The sequence below is a fragment of the Nycticebus coucang genome, chromosome 15 (assembly GCF_027406575.1).
Source record: "Nycticebus coucang isolate mNycCou1 chromosome 15, mNycCou1.pri, whole genome shotgun sequence".
NCBI classification, from domain to species: domain Eukaryota; kingdom Metazoa; phylum Chordata; class Mammalia; order Primates; family Lorisidae; genus Nycticebus; species Nycticebus coucang.
This window is the reverse complement of record NC_069794.1, coordinates 64,352,692-64,372,317: the sequence shown is the minus strand read 5'-3', so window position 1 is coordinate 64,372,317 and position 19,626 is coordinate 64,352,692. Positions and strand designations below refer to the sequence as shown.

The 19,626-nt window shown below is 42.6% G+C and overlaps 1 pseudogene; it reads left to right on the top strand.

The window, feature by feature from the left end:
* Nucleotides 1–15,138: 15,138 nt before the first annotated feature.
* LOC128566602 (tubulin beta chain-like) lies at nucleotides 15,139–16,419 on the top strand (annotated as a pseudogene).
* Nucleotides 16,420–19,626: the final 3,207 nt, after the last annotated feature.

Genomic DNA, 19,626 nt, shown 5'->3' with positions numbered 1-19,626 from the left:
GTTGGGGAAGGTTTGAGGGGTATGGTTAAAATTAAATCACTGACGTTTGGTAATTGGCCTCAATCTCTAGCCGCTCTACCCTTCCTGGAGGCTGTGGTTGGGCGTCTGAAAGTCCCGGCTTTCTAATCTCAGGGTAGGTTACTCTGGCTACCAGACCTCATCCTCCAAAATTCACCTTATTAGCTTAAACCCATGTGTGTTCCAAAGGGGCCTGTTCTGAATAACAGAAGATATTCTATCATTCAAGCAATTCCAAAGATTTTAGTTTCTGTCCCTGCCAGGAACCAGAGACAAAGGCCAATGACATGTTTTATTATAGCCTATGTAGAAACTGCATCAAGACGGTAGAGCCCACCCCCTCTGACCTGAATTCTGTCAAATCATTCACCTCCAGAGGCTATTAGTAGGAGCCCTTTTGTGTATCTCAAGCCTCTTATTAGCCAGAGAGCCCTAATTCTACATTAATATGCCACAAGTAATGGGAAGGAGACCCGGGTTAGAAGATCCAGTGACGATGACCTGCACACTCGCATCTCCACCCCCATGTTACAAGCAAGCTTTGCTTTAAGAAAATCCAGCATATGGGCGGCGCCTGTGGCTCAAGGAGTAGGGCTCCGGTCCCATATGCCAGAGGTGGCAGGTTCAAACCTAGCCCCGGCCAAAATCCAAAATAAATAAATAAAAGAAAAAGAAAATCCAGCATACAAATTTCAAAGATATACTTATGGAAAAACCAAGGTGATCAATTACATTATCAAAGATTTCTTCATTTAACAAACGAATTTCCCCAAGGATATAATTTTTTTAATTTTTTAAATTGTGGTTACAAACACATAAAGTTAAATTTACAGCCTCAAGCATTTGTAAGCGTACAGTTCAGTAGTGTCGAATATATTCACATTGTTGTGAAATAGATCTCTAGAACTTTTTCATTTTGCACAACTGAAACTATACACCCTGACCCCCAACCCCCACTCCTCCACCGCCCCCAACCCCTGCCTCAGCCCTTAGCAACAAACTGTCTACTTTCTCTTCCTGTGATTTTGACTGCTTTAGATATCTCATGTAAGTGGAATCAGAGTATTTGTCTTTTTGTGACTGGCTTATTACATCTAGCATAATGGTTCCTTGTGTTGTCACATGTGACAGCACTTCCCTCTTCGTAAAGGATGAATAATATCTTATTAAACGTATGCACCACATTTTGTTTATTCATTCACCCATAGGCAATTGCTGGGTTGTTTTCACCTCTTGACTATTGCAAATTAATGTTACAACCAATGTGGGTATCTTATAGATCCTGCTCTAAATTCTTTGGATGTGTACCAAAAGTTGCATTGCTGGATTGTATAGAAGTTCTATTTTTCTTACTGAACCAAACTGGGGTTGCTCACACAACACAATAAAGCCAGATATTGACACTGAGATTTGTGGCGAGAGAAAAGGACATCTATTACATGGTGCCAAGCCAGGAGAACGGGTAGCGAAGGCTTAACATCTGAACCCCACCCCCCATGGCTTACAAGGAAGGGTTTTTAAAAGCTGAGGTACGTTTCAGATGAACAGAAGTAGCAGGCAAATCAATACATGGAAGTTATACATTGGTTTGGTCAAAAATAGCAGTACATCTTGAAGTAAGAGTTTCCAAATCATAGACAGATTCAGAGATTCTTTGATTTCTATGGGTGTGACTCTCCAGGCCCATCAGGAAGAAATTTCTATAAAGAAGGGCAGTCAGAGTTCATTTCTAATTCCCCCCTTATCTGAGGTGATAGTGGTCTTTCCATTTGGTGGGGGGTTCTGAATAAAATGACTCAAGAACAAATGTTAAGATATTATCTTTAGTGGTGGTGATGGCTCACACCTGTAATCTTAGCACTCTGGGAGGCCAAATCCTGTGGATTCCTTGAGCTCAGGAGTTTGAGACCAGCCTCAGCAAGAATGAAACCCTATCTCTGCTAAAAACAAACTAGCCAGGCATTGGTCATGTAGCATCTGTAGTCCCAGCTACTTGGGAGAATGAGGTAAGAAGATCACTTGAGCCCAAGAGTTTGAGGTTGCTTTGATCTATGATGCTACGGTACCCTACCCTACCTAAAGCAAAACATAAAAAAGACATTATCTTTTAGTTTCTATAAGGAACCAAAACGCCTTTTGACTCTGGACCCTTGGGAGACACTATTGTGATTATTTTAAAAAGTATGTTGCTCACTTAACTTTTCAAGGCTGGCTAGATACCTGAGATTTCCCTTGAAGGGACTCAATATTTTTCCTTTATTTTCATGCTTGGGGGACTCAACAGGCCGCCAAGAGGGCTCATTGTTCAGTCTCATTTTTAATATATATATGTATTTTTTTTTGTAGAGACAGAGTCTCACTTATGGCCCTCGGTAGAGTGCCGTGGCCTCACACAGCTCACAGCAACCTCCAACTCCTGGGCTTAAGCGATTATCTTGCCTCAGCCTCCCGAGTAGCTGGGACTACAGGCGCCCACCACAACGCCTGGCTATTTTTTGGTTGCAGTTTGGCCGGGGCCGGGTTTGAAACCATCACCCTCGGTATATGGGGCCGGCGCCTTACCGACTGAGCCACAGGCGTCGCCCCCATTTTTAATATTTTTGAGTAACCTCCATGCTGTTTTCCAAAGTGGGTGCACTATTTACATTACCTTCAACAGAAGGGTTTCAATTTCTCCACATCAGCACCCATACTTATTTTCTGTTTCTCCAAGGGCTTTTTTATGTGGCTAACTTCTATGCTGTCTGAAAACAGAATTCTGTTTTTCCCTTATACTCCCATACCTCACACAAGCACCTGTACGTGCACCAGGTCACAGTAAAAAGAGCTGCATCTGGCATCAGGGAAATATGGGTGTCATCTTGGAAGGGGGTCTAGAAGGAGCCCCTCAAGGCTGAGCTAGGAACTAAGCAGAGGATAGCAGCTGCATTCATTTTCTAGGAATTCCCCAACAAAGGACCATGAACTTGATGGCTTAAAACAACAGAAATGTGTTGTCTCACAGTTCTGAAGCCCAGAAATCCAAAATCAAGGCATTGACAGAGCCCCACTCACTCTGGCACCTGTGGGGAGAATCCTTCCTGGCCTCTCTCCAGCTTGTGGGGGTTGTCAGCATTCCCTGGCGTCCTTTGAACTGTCAAAGGACAGTTGTCTTGTACTCAACACTTCAGTCCCTGCCTCTGGCATCGAATAGCACCACCACCCTCTCCCCCGCCAACACGCCCAACCCCGCCAGCGTGTGTACATCTGTTCTCCTCTTCCTATAAGCACCCTGGTCATATTGAATCAAGAGCGCCAGTATGCCCCATTTAGACCTCATCTTAGCTCATTACATCTGAAATTACCCTATTTCCAAATTAGGTCCCATGGTGAGGCATTGAGGGTTAGGACATCTTTTTGGAGGACACAGTTCAACCCATAACAGAAGCTGACATTAAATGTCTAGCAAGGACTGGTACTATGCTACTTTGTGTGTGAGGCAAGTAACTTAAATCAAAGTCATGGGCATGTATGCAGTTCCTATCAGTCTTCAGGTATCGCCCTACTCTTAGGGTCCCTATACCCATCACCCTGGTCCATCTCCAGTGGGTTCAATGGAGCCTCTTCTTCCCACAGGAAAGTCCTCCAGTACCAAGGAGGACAAGCTCTGCCCTGAAAGGTCCCTCATGTGCAAAGGAATCTGCTAGGATGCCTGGTATGTTTTTGTTACTATTATACATATTATATTGTTCATGTTTGTTATTATTTCTGGTGTGTTATTTTGCCTGCTCTTAGTACTCTGCCTTCTCTACACTTTTGGCTGTCTGGTGACTGGTTCCCCTTAGTGCAGTAAAAACTTGACTCTGTCTCTGTTCTATAGGCGATACCTGAAAAAAGATAAAACCCACCCCACTTAAGTCCCTCTGTGGTTTTCTTCCTAAAGTTATATCCACGATATCAGGGAAGGCTTGAGGTACAGTCCATTCCTAGAAAGGAAGTCTTGCTCTCAGTTGGCCGTGAGAACTCCTAGGGCCCAGACAACAGGGCAAATCACCTGTCAGTCCCATGGAGTCGTCCTCCCCGGGGCATCCAGAAGGCCCTTCTCCTTGTGAGCTCTCTCCTTCCTCCAAAGGCCAGAGCCTTTGGCCTTTGTCTCCCCAGAGGCCTGGCTCCAGGTGAGGGGGCAGTGCAGATCCTTCTGGATCTCACAGGGGGATACGTTCAGCATCACCATGTCTGGGGCTGATAGGGGTGGCTCTCACAGTCTCACTGTGACTCATTACCGGGTCAGATCAAAGACCCTCACCAAGGGTCTGCCAAGGAAGTACTGAGGAGGGAATGAAGGCAGATGGAAGCACAGACTTCCCTGCCATATTAGCATTAAAGGGACTCCTTTACAGAACCCAAAGAGAGGCAATGATGGGACAAAATGAGGCTGCAGATAGCAAGGTTATGGCTATTGATGTCACCAGACCTGGTTCAACTCTGGAAGCCAAGAAATAGTTACTTACTATGTGAGTTGGTCGGTTTGTGCTGCTATAACAAAATACTACAGACTGGGTGGTTTAGACAGCAAAAATTTAATTTCTTTTCTTTTCATTTTTTTTTGTTTGTTTGTTTTGTTTTGTTTTGTTTTTGAGACACAGTCTCACTTGTTACCCTTGGTAGAATGCTATGGTGTCATAGCTCACAGCAACCTCAAATTCCTGGTCTCAGGTGATCATCTTGCCTCCGCCTCCCCAGTAGCTGGGGCTCCAGGTACCTGCCACAATAGCCAGCTATTTTTAGAGATAGAGTCTTGCTCTTGCTCAGTCTGGTCTCGAACTTGTGAGCTCAATCAATCTGCCTGCCTCAGCCTCCCAGAGTGCTAGGATTACAGGCCTGAGCCACCACACCTGGCAGAAATGTACTTCTTACAGTTCTGGAAACTTGGAAGTCCAAGATCAAGGTGCTAACACCCCAGGGCCCACTTTCTAATTTGTAGTTGATGCCTTCTCACTCTGTCCTTGCATAGTGGAAAGAGAGAGTTCTGGTCTCTCTTCTGCTCCTGCGAGGACATGACTCCCATTGTGAGGACCCCACCCTCATGACCCTATCTAAACCTAATCACCTCCAAAATTTCTAACATTGGAGTTAGGGCTTCAACATATAAACTTTAGAGAGGCACAAAGCCCGTAGCACTATTTGACTTGAGCAAGTAATTCCACTTCTCAGAAGCTCAGTCTCCTTCTCTCCAAATTGGTAAGTTATATCAACACACATAAAAAGCTGACATTCCATAAGCTCTCAATAAATAATCATTGTTTTGGCTCCACAATACAAAACTATCCTTTGGCTCAAAAGCTTCTGCAGCTGACACAGTTGGTGCCTCTTTTAAAAAGGCCTGATACTGCAACTTTTGTGAAGACTTGTTTGCTTCTTGTTGGATTTACTTTTTGTTTCTAAAGGAAGGAACATTTTAAACTGGGCCATCCTGGTCCCAATATCTGCAGTTAGCCATTAGCTGGTTTCTTCCTGCTCTGTGGGACACAGGCATCCATAGCCCAGTACCGAGATGCTTCTTTGAGACCAGGCCCAAAATGTCTGTTATTACTCAGATTAACACCATCATCAATCATCCACGTTCTGTGAGCAGCTGCAATTGGTGAGTGCTATACAGGGTACAGAGGGAGACATGCCTCACAGATTTCTCATCTGAACAGACAGGTAGAGCAGAGACCAGGGAAGGGGCAAGCCTGCACCGAGCCTCTCCAGGCTTCCCCGGCTTGCAACTGTCCGATGATGAATCACACGGGGAAATTCAACAAGCAAGGGCCCATCAAAGAGCACAGGGCTCCCTGCCCTTTCCCAGAGAGTCACAGAAACCGCAGCTTTTGGCCCAGGAGTCAGAGGTAGACAGTGGGGGTTATGCTCTTTACTTCCTCTGGCTCTCATTTGTAGAGAAGGGGGGCAGGAAGGTGGATGGATGTGGTAAATTGTCATGATGCTTGTCATCTGAAAGTTGAATGATGTGATTGGAAATATTGATTATCTTTGCTACTTAAAGCAGAGGGTAACTCAACTCTAGAGCCAGAGGAGCAGCCCAAGTACAGTAAGGCCTTAGGCAAGCTGCCCTTGGAGCAGGTTGATAGCTCCTGCCTCCTAAGGAAGTAAAAATCTCAAGAGAGGATGCTAATGAGTCTACCAGGCAACAAATAAAGACCAATAGTAGGAAGAATCAAGGAGTGGAAAGAAGTAGTCAAACGGAGTGGCAGCTGTCAGGAGCAGCTGGTTGAGGGGAATGGTTTTTATAAGACAGAAGAATCACATTTGCAGGAATATAGAAAGAAGCAATGGAGATTATAGGTACTAGAAAGTACTATAGGTGGTGCTCCCAAGTTCCGGTGATGGTCAGGAGACTAAATCCCTCTTAGCGAAGTCAGAAAAGACCTTCTGTGTAGGACTGGTTCCCATAAGTAACATGCAAACTTGGAGGCTGCTAGAGCTGTGTAAGATCCCTACAAAACTCTCCTTCTGAATCCAGGAGCCACAAAATTTCCCCAATGTTCAGACTTTTTCTTAATATGAATTTGTTTACTTGATTAAAAAATGAGGCTCTATCAAAAGACAGCCAACAGAAAAGACTTTTGTTCTCTAAGAAATGGTCTTTTATTGTGGAAAAAGGCAAAAGACATGACTAAGGAGGTCTGTGCCCCTCCCCACCCTCCACTCTGAAATGATCATTGGCCTGGTGTCTCCAGCAGGGCAGGCACTTCCAAATGAGGAGGCAGGTAGGTCTCCACTTCACCTTTGACCAACAGGGGGAAAACTGAAAGCTTTGTTTATCAGGACAACTCTACTCATGATTTATGCAACTCTGTACACTTCAACTTAACCAGAATTAAAAATCATCAGATTAGTTAAGTGTGTAATCCCTTAAATGAGTTGTCAATTAGCTGCTCCTTAATGATAATGGAATGCTTACCAAATAGCATATGATCTCTGAGTAGTGCCAAATAAATTAATTAAAATATTTTGTCAAGAAATAACAAGTATGCCATTTGCTCAATGAGTTATAATGTGTTTAAGTCTTTGAAAAATAGATCTAAGATTGGACTTGAATTACCCCAAGGAAAGACAAACTTTTAAGGTTACTGTGTTGTTACCAAAGGTCCGGTACTTGTCTCCCAGACCAAATCCATGAGAAGGAAGAAAGAGAACAAATGGTTTGAGAAAAAGGAAAGAGAAGTTTATTAAATTGCCAACAAGTGAGGAGGGCATCAGACTAGCATCTCAAAAGACTGTCTTCCTGCCTTTAAGCAGAAATACAGGGCTTTTTAAAAAGGGAGGTGGGTGGGTTCAGAAGCTGAGCTCGGGTCTTTGTGATCAGGCTTTGAACTATTGTAGTTTAATATAGTTTGTGGTTTGACCAACCTTATCTCCAGTGAAAATGATCTCATGACCTCCAGACAATTCTATTGAGCCCTCTCCCGTGGTTCAAGATACTAGGAAACAAAGAATCTTTGATTACTGGCCTTCAGCAAGGCAGAAATACAAGTTTTAATTCCCAAAAGGGATGGGGAGTGTTAAAGAGACAAGTCATAAAACATTTTGCCCTTTTTCAGACCTTTTCCTCTGTTACAATGTAAGCAGAAACATTCACCTCCACACCTGGACCCCATCACAGGGGTAGCTGAAAAGGCACAGACCCTAAGTCAGAATGCCTACTTTGCAACCCCATTTCCACTCCCAGCTAGCTATGTGACCTCTGTCCCTTATTTTGGTAAGTCTCAGTTTCTTTGGTGAATAAAGGGACATGATAGTTCTTCCAATTTAAGGTTGTAGTGAGGACTTAAGTGACACAGAAGATGAAGGACTTGAAAGCTGTGGCTGGTAGGCTTCCCCCATGGTGGTACTCAATTAATATTTATTGGCTGAAAAGTTTAGGTGAACTGAAATGATAATTAATAAACACCTTGAGCATCATCATCTCTGAGCCAGGCACTATGCCTTAGAGATGGAGATAAGGAAGGGAAAAAAAGCAGCAGACAAGAGGAGAGGAGAAGAAATCAGATATTGATTCTCAAAAGGATTGTAATCTAGTTAGAGAGCCAAATTTGGGGAAATGAGAAACGATGATAACAGTAGTCAATATATACTGAGTGCTTCCTATGAGTCAGCCCTATCACAAGCCCTTTGAACATCATTTAATCCTCTGAACAATTCTGTAAGGCATTGTTTAACATATGAGGAAACTGAGGCACTGAGTTAAGTAACTTGCCTAAGGTCACTCAGTAAATGCCAGAGCTAGGATACCAACCCTAATTCTGCACTCTTAATACCACCTGCTGCATAGAGGGGTAGGAGGAATCCAGGCTTCGAGTCAGAAGTTCTGGGTTTGAATCATCCACACTATTTGTGCAGCTTTGGGAAAATCACTTCACTCAGAGTCTCTTCATCTGTGAAGTGAGTTAATATTCCCCACTGCACGTTTTCTGTAATCGTGGAATAAACTGAGTGTACTTTACATTGTGACTGGCAGGCAGTACATGTGTAATAAAGGTTAGCCACATCTGAATCCGGGTTGCCATTTATACCAGAATCTGTCTGCTAAAAATGCCCTGATCTCTATAGGTAAAACCTAGACACTAAATACACTTAGACCCTCTCATAAAGTTGACCCAGACTATTTCAAATACTATGTCAGGGAATTATATGTGAACACAGGTAATCCCCCATCAGTGAGCTATAAAATCTTTTCAAAGTGAATCCCACCAAAAAATCATTTTGAGCACAAATTCCTATATGTATATTTCTTAATTTAAAATTTTGATACTTTTTCTAATATATTATTACAGTATAAACATTACAAAGCATAGTCCAAAATAAAATTTTAATAGGACATACAAAGATGAAATAAATGTTTTAGAATAATGTAATCTTATTTTTCATCTGAGAGACCAAAACAGATGCCCCTTTAAGACAGACCCTAAGGTTAAGGAAACAGAAGTTACCTATCACGGAGAGTTCAGGACTCCACTGGCATGGCAACTTCCTAAGTTTCTAAGTCTACAAGAAAAACTATACTCTTGCTATACTCCCTAATGATAGGAGCTATAAGGCAAATTGTCATACCCTACCTAACTCTGATTTACTACCCAGACTATTATACCTCTACAACTCTAATGGGACAGCGGACTGGCCTTACAGACATTCTTTCCTGCTAAGCAGCTGCCGGCCTCAAACCACTTTCAGCAACTTACAGAGGCTACACACAAACTGTCCTTATGTCCAACCATTCACCTTTTGTTGTAAGGAGGCAAATTCCATCTCATTTTAATGCTAAAATCCCACCCCAAAGAGAACAAGGGATATCTGTTAACACATGGGGGTCCAACAATTAAGTTTGAGAATAAGTGCTACATACCTCGTTGCTGAATATCACTTTGGTCATCTTCGAAGTACTCCCTTCGGGAAGCTAGGCACTCTCCCCAGCACGTAGTCCACCCTTCAAAGCAGTTTTTCATATATGTTTACCCATTGTGCATGAGCTTGACACCCTTCATACATATGTATAGCTTTCCCCCCAAATACGCTGAATATGTATGACTCTATTGTGTAATACAGACCCTGTGAGATATAAAAAACAACCTGTCTCTTTCCTTCTTCCAAGAGAGAGCATCTTCAGTTTATGCCAGAGATTATTTCTTCCCAATTTGCAAAGTGTTATCACCAATAAAACTCTCCTTTCTATTATTTAGTCATCCCCGTCATCTTTGGGATAATAATGTCTATCAATAATACAAACAAAACTTTTGCTTTCACAAAAATCAATCATCAACAGCAATATTTTTAGTGAGCACAGTGTAATTAAATGTGGTTATCTTTCTTAAAATCTTAGCTTAAAACTGTGAGCTAAAAGATTCTAAGTTTACTTGGATTTTTTGGATCTAATGATTGTCATTGCTGAAAAGGAAATAGTACAAAGATTTATAGATCCCAGTGGTAAAATATCACATCAATTGCATTTTCTAAATCACAGTACTCAATATTTAATCTTATTCTCAAATAACCCAAAGGCTCTTACTAAAATTTTCCCACTAACGGTGCATCTTAGAATGGGTACAGGCGAAACTTACTAAATGCAGAATACAAATGCCTACATACAGTAACTAAGAAAATGCCATGAAGGCTACGTTGAACAGTTTGATGAGAAAATTTCAGATTGTATATGAAACCCGCACATTGTACCCCTTGATTGCACTAATGTACACAGCTACGACTTAACAATAAAAATAAATAAATTAAAAAAATCATAAAATAAAATTTTCCCACTAAATTTCTATCTTTTCTATTGTTAATGAGTTACTCTTCAACACTCACTGGTTGAGATGATGAAAACATTCTGGAATTAGATAGTGGTGGTGGGTGCGCAACTTTGCAACTAAAAAAAAAAAATTTTTTTTTTGAGACAGTCTCACTCTGTCACCCTGGGTAGAGTGCTGTGGTGTCATAGCTCACAGCAACCTCAAACTCTTGGGCTCAAGTGATCCTCTGGCCTCAGCCTTCCAAGTAGATGGGACTACAGGCACCCACCATGACATCCAGCTAATTTTTTTTTAGAGATAGCGTCTTGCTCTTACTCAGGCTGGTCTCAAACTCCTGAGCTCAGGCAATCCATCTGCCTCCCAGAGTGCTAGGATTACAGGTGTGAGCCACCAAGCCCAGCCTGCAAATAAATTTAAAACCACTGAATTATATTCTATAAAGGGAAGAATTTTATAATATGCAAATTATATCTCGATTTTTAAAATACGCATTGGAAGATTTTTGACAAATGAGTGAGAACTCACTGAAACTATTCTTTTAGAAAATTGCAAAAGAGATTAGAAATTTATCTTTTCGACTGTCTTCACCATAAAGAAACGGAAGTTTTTATAGGTGACTTCCTCATATCATTTGAGGTAATAAATGCACAGAACAATAGAAATATTTCCAAGTATCCCTTTTCATAATGTTCTCTTCAATGAATAAGTTACTTTCAAAGAAAAAGAAAATCTCCTAACTCCCTCACTCATTGTTAAAACACCACCTATCTCATGAAGAAAAAAATATAATTGCACTTTTTTTTCTTTTCAAAGTGGATTCTAGAGAGCAGACTGTTAACAGCCACTTGTCACTACAAGAAAAGGTCAGAAATTTGAAGCACTTGTCCTTTTGTAAGAATAGATAACTGCAAGATTGTCTATGGCCCAGGATCTTCATGATTATTCTCTTTCTTGGTGTGAGGTGTTTCAAAGAGCCTCACATTTCATACAGCTCTCTCACATTTAAAAATCAGATTAATTACATGTGTGATCTCCTCTGGCTCATTGAGCTCTTCTGACTTGAGTTCTGTAGCAGTAGTTGGCCTATGAATTATTACGAGGCAAATAAATTTCCTGAGTGATGCTATCTCTGTACTCCCATCCAGCATCCTCTTTGAATCCCATCAAAGCAACCACTCCATCACATGTTATCATAAACAATTCTTCCATGAGAACATTGTTTCTAGTAGAGAAGTTATTTACAATTGAGAACACATCTTTTTTGGCATGCTTTTCTATAATTGGTTCACCAAAGGGGAGCATTTTGTGTGATTTATTACCAAAGCAGAAGCTCCATCCATATTTCACCCGCCTATAAAATAAGTACTACTTGATTGGTTTCCATACTTGTTTCTTTAATGTTTTCTTTGCATCTACTGGCAATAGTTGCTGGGTAAAAATGAATATTAATTGCACTCAATCATTCATAAAGGATTTCTTGGCATGAGCCAATCACTGTTCTAGGCGCTAAGGAGGTAATTAACAAAACTAAGTTTTCATGGAGCTGTGTTCCCATAACCAGCCCATCACTGAACAAATTTTAGCGGCCTCTATATAATTCTTTCCCATAACTCCCTCTCCCTAACTACTTGACTTATTGCCAGAAATGGTGACTTTCCTATGAGACAAAGGAGCTGAGATTCTGAAGTCTTCTGAGCCAACCTCCCGACCCCAAGATTCACCATATCCCACAACTGCCCCAGTGCACAACAGCCCCCCATGAGATATACCACCATGTGCCCCAAGGCTTGAAAGAGACAGATTTGAGGCAGCTTCTCTCATTCTCCTGACAAGATGTCTGTTGAATTCAAAACTCCTTTCTTTCTTGGCAATTTTCTCTGTCTCGATTAATAATTGGATCTTTGTGCCAGCACATGGACCTAGAATGAAACCCCCATGTGGTTTTGACAACATTCCTATAAGAGATGACAGTCAACAAGCAAATTCTAAAAAATCAAATGTATGTCAATGGTGAGTTCTGTTAAAAAAAAAAAAAAAGAAGTTCAACAGTCTCCTGGGACAGGAAGTAATAGACGAGCCTTTTCAGGTGATAAGAAAGACCTCTCTGAGGAGGTGACGACCACCTCTAAGGAGGTGTTTTAAGGCCATGAGCCATGCATTATCTGTACTTTGAAGAAGAGCCAACCACAGAGGGAGCAGCAGAAAAGAGCCTGCTGGTTGTGGCTGAAGCACAGGAGGTCAGTGTGCCCATGCAGAGAAGGATAGTCAGTAGGACAAGGGGCAGAGGGCAGCCTAGGGAAGGTCACAGAGGGTTTTAGGGGTTAGAGTATTATGGATTTTATTGCGAGCAAGGCAGGAAGCCACTGGAGGGTTTCAGCATGGAATGACTTGACTTAGGTTTAAAGTGATTTCTCTGGGCCACCAGGAAGAACATAATACAACATAGCAAGGCAAGAACAGGGGACAGCGTCAATGGTCCAGATGAGAGATGGACTGAAAAGGTGGGGTAAGACAGTGAAGGATCTGGGATGTATCTTGATGTGAAACCAAAGATGTACTGAGAGATTTGGGTACAGGGTAAGAGGAAAGGAGATGAGGTATACTGTGGTTTTAACCTAAGCACTTGAAGAGGGTAATAGCCATTTAAGGGGGAGATGTTTGGGCGAAGGCAGGAGATAGAGGTAGTGTTACCAAAAGTTCAGGACTTGTCCCAGAGGCCAAATAAAGAACAAGGACAAGTGGCTTGAGGAAAAAGGAAAGAGAAGTTTGTTGATTTGCCAGCAAATGAGGAGGATGTCAGATTCTCATTTTGAAGAATCGATACCCTCCACCCCTTTTAAGCAGAAATGCAGAGTTTTTAAGGGGATTTTTCAGCTTCAAGCTAACGCTGTTTAACTATGGTTGGTGATCCTGGTCAACCTTATCTCCCCAGAAGACGATTCCATGACCTTTGCCAGATAATTCCATTGAGCCATTTCCTCTGGTTTAAGATACTAGAAAACAAAGCACAAAGAACCCTTCTCTGCCCCTGTAATTGCTGGCCTTGGGCAGGAATGGAGCTTTTCATTCCCAGAAAGGAGGGACATTTTGCCCCTTTTCAGCCCATTTTGCCCTTTTTGCCTTTTTTCAGGCCTTTACCTCTGTTACAATCAGGAAGTCAGTTTGGGCAAGTGAAGGAGCAGAAGCCTAGATATCCCAAGTGCAGTCAAGAAACCAGTCAGGAGTTATGGGGAAGGCATTTGGAACGGTAATATAAATTTGGAACTTGTCAGTGTATTAAAAGCCTTGTCACTGTATTTTGTGTGTGTGCATTATTTCAGCTGTTTTATTGCAGTAGAATAAGTATTTCCCACAGTTGCATGCAGCTTTTTTTTTTTCACTACTAAGTAAGAAATCTCAAAAGAAGCTTTTAAGCGCATTCCATTATACTAATTAACATCTTTAAAGATATTGCCTTGAATAGAACATGATTTTAGATAAGTGAAAAAGATTGCAGACATCTTTATTGTCTTTTTAGAATCATGATGGCTTCTTACACTTATTAGCTAATATCTCAAGCCATAACACAGGCAAAGGAGGGACATCATTAGTGATAGTGGGTATAAGTTTGGGTCTATACAGCTACTTAATTCCTTGACTGACAAAGGAGCAGTTGTGAAAGCAAAGCTGTGGCTGTGGCCGTTTTGTTCACTTACGCTCGCCTGTCACTACTACATCCCACTAACATCTCTGCAGACATCTTCTCCAGCCACCTGTCCATTCTGTGATGACGAGCTTGGTTAAGACTAGATAACATAATCCATAAATCCACTCTACCTGACATGTGTAAACTGCCATCCATCATTGCAATATGCAAAAGAGGAACGGTGTCACCCTCAACCCCCTGAGGAATTGGTTTTCTCTCAGGATAGGTTCCTTGACTAACAAGAAATGTGACACACTGTAGAGGCCCTGTGAAGGGACCAGTGCTGTTTATGCATTATTTATTAATAGAGCTTAGTTTTTTCCTGATTTTTTCGGAAAAATAAACATGTATAGAATTGCAATGTTTTCTTCCCTTGTCTCACTGAGCCACCTTCAGAGCTCACACTCTGCTCTAGCCCTTCTCGCTGTCAAAGAAGGTGACAAATGAGGCTGCTGCGGAGTTGGAACAGGACCGGACCCAGCTTCTGGGCAAACAGAATTCCCTTTAACACCTCAATTATCACACACCCAGTGGCACAGAAGAATGAAAGATCAAGTTGAGTTCCTAAGCTTAAAAAAAGAAAGCATTATAAAGCTGAAAAGCATCGCTTCCTAAATTTTATTTATTTTGCAGTTTTTGGCCAGGGCGGAGCTGGGTTTGAACCCACCACCTCCAGCATATGGGGCCTGTGCCCTACTCCTTTGAGCCACTGACACCACCCCTCGCTTCTTAAATTTTAAAGGCTTGTCCTCTGACTATTAAAAATTTAAAACTCGGCTCATTTTCTTCCCTGAGGTAATTGCTATTAAGTTGTTTTTGTAGCCTGCACAAGTCCTAACTTAAAAAAAAAAAAAATCTATTTTTGCATGTCTGTGTGGTCTTGCTAATAGAAGTCGTCTTCAGAGCGGATTAAGAACCTGAATGTCAGTTCTCCCACCTCCCGGCCCCAGTGCAGGCGCGCCCGCCCTGCCAGGCTTCCCTCCCATGCCTTCCCCTATTCTTTCTCCCTCTCAGAACCTTCCTGTCTGCCTGTTCAGACCTCACTGCTCCAGCTTTTGGGGCATGTTCCATTCTTTTAGCCTGCGACCAGCAGAAAGATAATCTGCCTGGTAAACACCTCGAGGCGAGCAAAAACAATAAATTTTAACTATGAGGGAAATCGTGCACATCCAGGCCGGTCAGTGTGGCAACAAAATCAGTGCCAAGTTCTGGGGGGCGATCAGCGATGACCACGGCATCCACCCACTGGTACCTACCACGGGAACAGCGATCTGCAGCTAGACCAAATCTCTGTGTACTGCAGTGAAGCCACAGGTGGCAAATGCGTTCTTCGTGCTATCCTGGTGGATCTAGAACCTGGAACCATGGACTCTGTTTGCTCAGCTCCTTTTGGGCAAATCTTCAGACCAGACAACTTTGTTTTTGGTCAGTCTGGGGCAGGCAACAACTGGACCAAGGGCCACTCTGGAGAAGGGGCTGAGCTGGTTGATTCAGTCCTGGATATGGTACGGAAGGAGGCAGAGAGCTGTGACTGCTGCAGGGCTTCCAGCTGACCCACTTGCTGGGTGGGGGCACAGATTCTGGATGGGTACACTCCTTATCAGCAAGATCCGAGAAGAGTGTCTTGACCGCATCGTGAATACCTTCAGTGTGGTGCCTTCACCCAAAATGTCTGATGCCGTGGGTGAGCCCTATAATGCCACCCTTTCTGTCCATCAGTTGGTAGAGAACACTGATGAGACCTACTGGATTAACAGCGAGGCCCTTTATGACATCTGCTTCCGTACCCTAAAGTTGACCACGGCAACTTATGGGGACCTGAACCACTTTGTCTCAGCCACCATGAGTGGTGTCACCACCTGCCTCCGTTTCCCTGGCCAGCTCAACGCTGACCTCTGCAAGCTGGCAGTCAACATGGTGCCCTTCCACGTCTCCACTTCTTCATGCCTGGCTTTGCCCCTCTCACCAGCTGTGGAAGCCAGCAGTATCGGGCTCTCACTGTGCCAGAACTCACCCAGCAGGTCTTTGATGCCAAGAACATGATGGCTGCCTGTGACCCCCACCATGGAGGATACCTCACCATGGCTGCTGTCTTCCATGGACAGATGTCCATGAAGGAGGTAGATGAGCAGATGTTCGATGTGCAGAACAAGAATAGCAGCTACTTCATCGAACAGATCCCCAACAATGTCAAGACAGCTGTCTGTGACATCCCACCTGGTGGCCTCAAGATGACAGTCACCTTCATTTCAACAGCACAGCCATCCAGGAGCTCTTCAAGTGCATCTCAGAGCAGTTCACTGCCATGGATGAGATGGAATTCATCGAGGCTGAGAGCAACATGAACGACTCGTGTCTGAGTATCAGCAGTACCAGGATGCCACTGCACAAGAGGAGGATTTTGGTGAAGAGGCTGAAAAGGAGGCCTAAGGCACAGCCCCTATCACCTCAAGCTTCTCAGTCCCCTTAACCTCTTCCTCAACTACCCCTTTCCTCTCCCTCAGAATTCGTGTTTGCTGCCTCTTATCTCTTTTTTTTCTTTTGAGGGGGTCTAGAACAGTGCCTGGCACATATAGGTGCTCAATAAATACTTGTTTGTTGAATGTCTTCCTTCTCCTTCCACTTTGGGAAGCCTAGATTTCTGCAATCTAGGTAACTCTATATTTCCTTCTGGTGCCCATTCCTCCCATCTGTCCAGTTAATATTTCCTTCTGTTTGTAAAATAATTCCCTAAGAAGCTGGGTCTCATCCAAACACCATTTATTTTAGAACCAACTTGCTGAAAATGCAGATGATGACCAGGTAGTTTGGGGATGGGAGGAGAGTAGAAAGTGGGAATAGAAGTAACTCCAAGAAAGGAGGTGGGATTTTTCCATCCTAGAAGAGTTTTGGAAAGGGAAATCCAGAATATTTAGTGATAACTTTCAGGTATTTGCAGGTTCTATCTCTCAGCTTCAAGGGAGGTATTAACAGTATTATCTTCATTTTCAATCTCCCTCCAAGCTCTCTCCTTGGGAGCATTTTTCCCCCCAAATGGGATCCTCCCCTCCTACACTTCACCTCACTGATACATCAGATTCCTTCCTTTCCCCTGATAAGAGAAGGGGATCAGGAGGGGAGAGAGACCAGCCTTGGTCCCTAAATTTCCAGAAATGCCCTCCCCATACCCACCTTTTCTTACCCACAAAAACATAATATCCCTGACTTATGTGGGAAAGGTATGTCCTGCCACCTAAATGGGCCATTTCATTCCCCAGAGAGGGGAAGGACACCCTCTGTTTTTTGCGACATCTCATTTCTTCCTTTTGCTGTTGTCTTTTTTTTTCTTAGTTTTTATAACCTTTTATTTATATAGAATTATAAATTACAACTTATTTTGCTTAATCTTTTCAATTATCATATAAAGCAGACAGGCTGGAAGACATTAGCTCCATTTCACAGGCAAGAATGAAAACACTGCTCCCATATTTAGCACAAAACAGTGGGGATTTCAGCCTTGGCTTCCATGCTCACCACTGCTTTTTCCCCCTGACTTTGCGATACATCATTTTAAAGTAATCTGACTTTACGATGCTTTAAAATATAACACTAACATCTATAACATCTATTTCTGGCAGGTTAACTCTGAAGCCAGTCGACCTAATTAATTACCTCATAACCTGGCACATTTTAAGGCACTCTTAATACCTCTAATGCAACATCACAGCTATGTGTAAGGGCCCATGAGCCAATGCTGTTGCCTTTTTTCTCCTTACATTTGTTTTTGTCCTATCCTATACTTCAGATTTCTATTTTGTGTCGAACTTGCTGCTTTTTTTTTTTACTGAAAAGATGACATTGCCCCAAGAGCCAAAAATAAATAGGAATTAAAAAAAAAAAAAGAACCTGAATTTTGTTTCTTAGGAAAGTTTTACACCTAATGTAAAAAATTAAGAGAAATTGAGTTAGAAACTAAGTGAGCTTTCTTATATCCTCTCTCAGAAACTGAAAAACTTTTAATTTTGCTCAGCAACAAAATAAGCAATGTTCCTCCCTTGAACATTGACCAAGATGAAATACCTCTTATCTTTGAGGTTTGAGGTGGTGGCAAGAATGTGAATGAACTCCCTAAATGATCTGGTTCTAAATGGCTGCTAATCATCTCACGGGCAGGTCCATAAATACAGGGCCACATTTCCAGGACGTCCCTTTCTCTTATTATCATTTCTCTTTCATACAGAAATCCAAACCTTAAACTAAATCATTTGAAATGTGTTATCCAGCACCCACCCCAAATTAATTGAACACCAGTGACACACACATCTGGGTGCCTTTCCCCTGAAAGATGGGATTAGTTGATTGGACTCCTACGAGTGACATTGCACTGAATGGTTCAAGGTTTACCAGTAACCACGACATTGCACAGTGAATGCTGCTTAGCACCCAGCCCTCCATGGAGTTACAAGGAGCCTCCAGCAAACCCAAATGCAGAGCTTATAAGAGTGAGGAAGAAAAAGGATGAGAAACGATCTGCATATTTTCCCAAGAAGCAAAGACACAGTTCATTTAGAACAGTTTTCCTAAGGTAATGGAAGTACCAGAACCCAATATAAGGACATGCGATGGCTTCATGCTGTCCTCTCCTGTTGTAATACCTGCAGGATAATCAGATTTCCTCTTTGCCCTGTCATTTTCTCATGTCTGGGAGAAGAAAAGCTTTGGTGGCTTTAGCAGGTCAAGTAACAGACTCCAACTTTCGAGAGAATGTGTTGAAGATACATTTGGCCTGGTTCTGCAACCAACTTAGCAATGGATCTAAAACAAATTTCAAAAGAGAATTAAGGCAGCTTTTTATAAATCTGGGTCAGATCTCTTCAGTTTGCACATCTAGATCTGTTCTCCACCCTTCCCTGCCCCAGGAGGCTGACCTGTGTGTGGAGACTAGAGTAACAAATGCCCTTGCCCTTGGGTTCCAAATGGGCTCAGCCAGTAGGGAGCCCTAGAAAGAGATGTTAGAGAGGGAACAAACTGGGAAAGGGTGTCATTCCCTTGCTTTCTACCTTAATATTTACAAAAGAGTAGGCAGGGTCAGGAAAACGACAGGGCAAGGTGCAAGTACCCCTTTGGGTACTAATAGACCAGTGCTACTCCCAAGGTGGGTTCACCTTGGCCTGGCTGTGATCTCACCCAAAGTCACTGGTCCCCTGGAAGTCCTTGACTATATGACTTCTCTCTTTCTGGTTTTAATAACTGCTTCCTATCCTCTTCCCTCTGATTCTATGGTGGCAAAATGCCCCTGCTACAAGCTCCAGGTTACTGCACCAACCTTGTGTTCTTCTAGACCCACACCTTTATAAATAGTCTTTTTATGAATAAACCATTTTGAATAATTCTATTTCAGCACTTGCTGTGTTTCCTGTTGGGTGTCTGGATTGATTAATACAGGGAATCCTGCAAGACCAATGGTCTGGACCCTAGTAGGCACCTTTAGAGAAGCAGTATCTCTTTCAGAATACTAAGGCTGACTTGGAAATGCCAGTTTTCTCCAGGTTCCCAGTCCATTTAAAATCCCAGGAGAAAACAAATGGGCACTTAAATTTAAGAGAAGTCCAGAATGACTTAATATTTACAAAACAGTAGGCAGGGTCAGAGAAACCA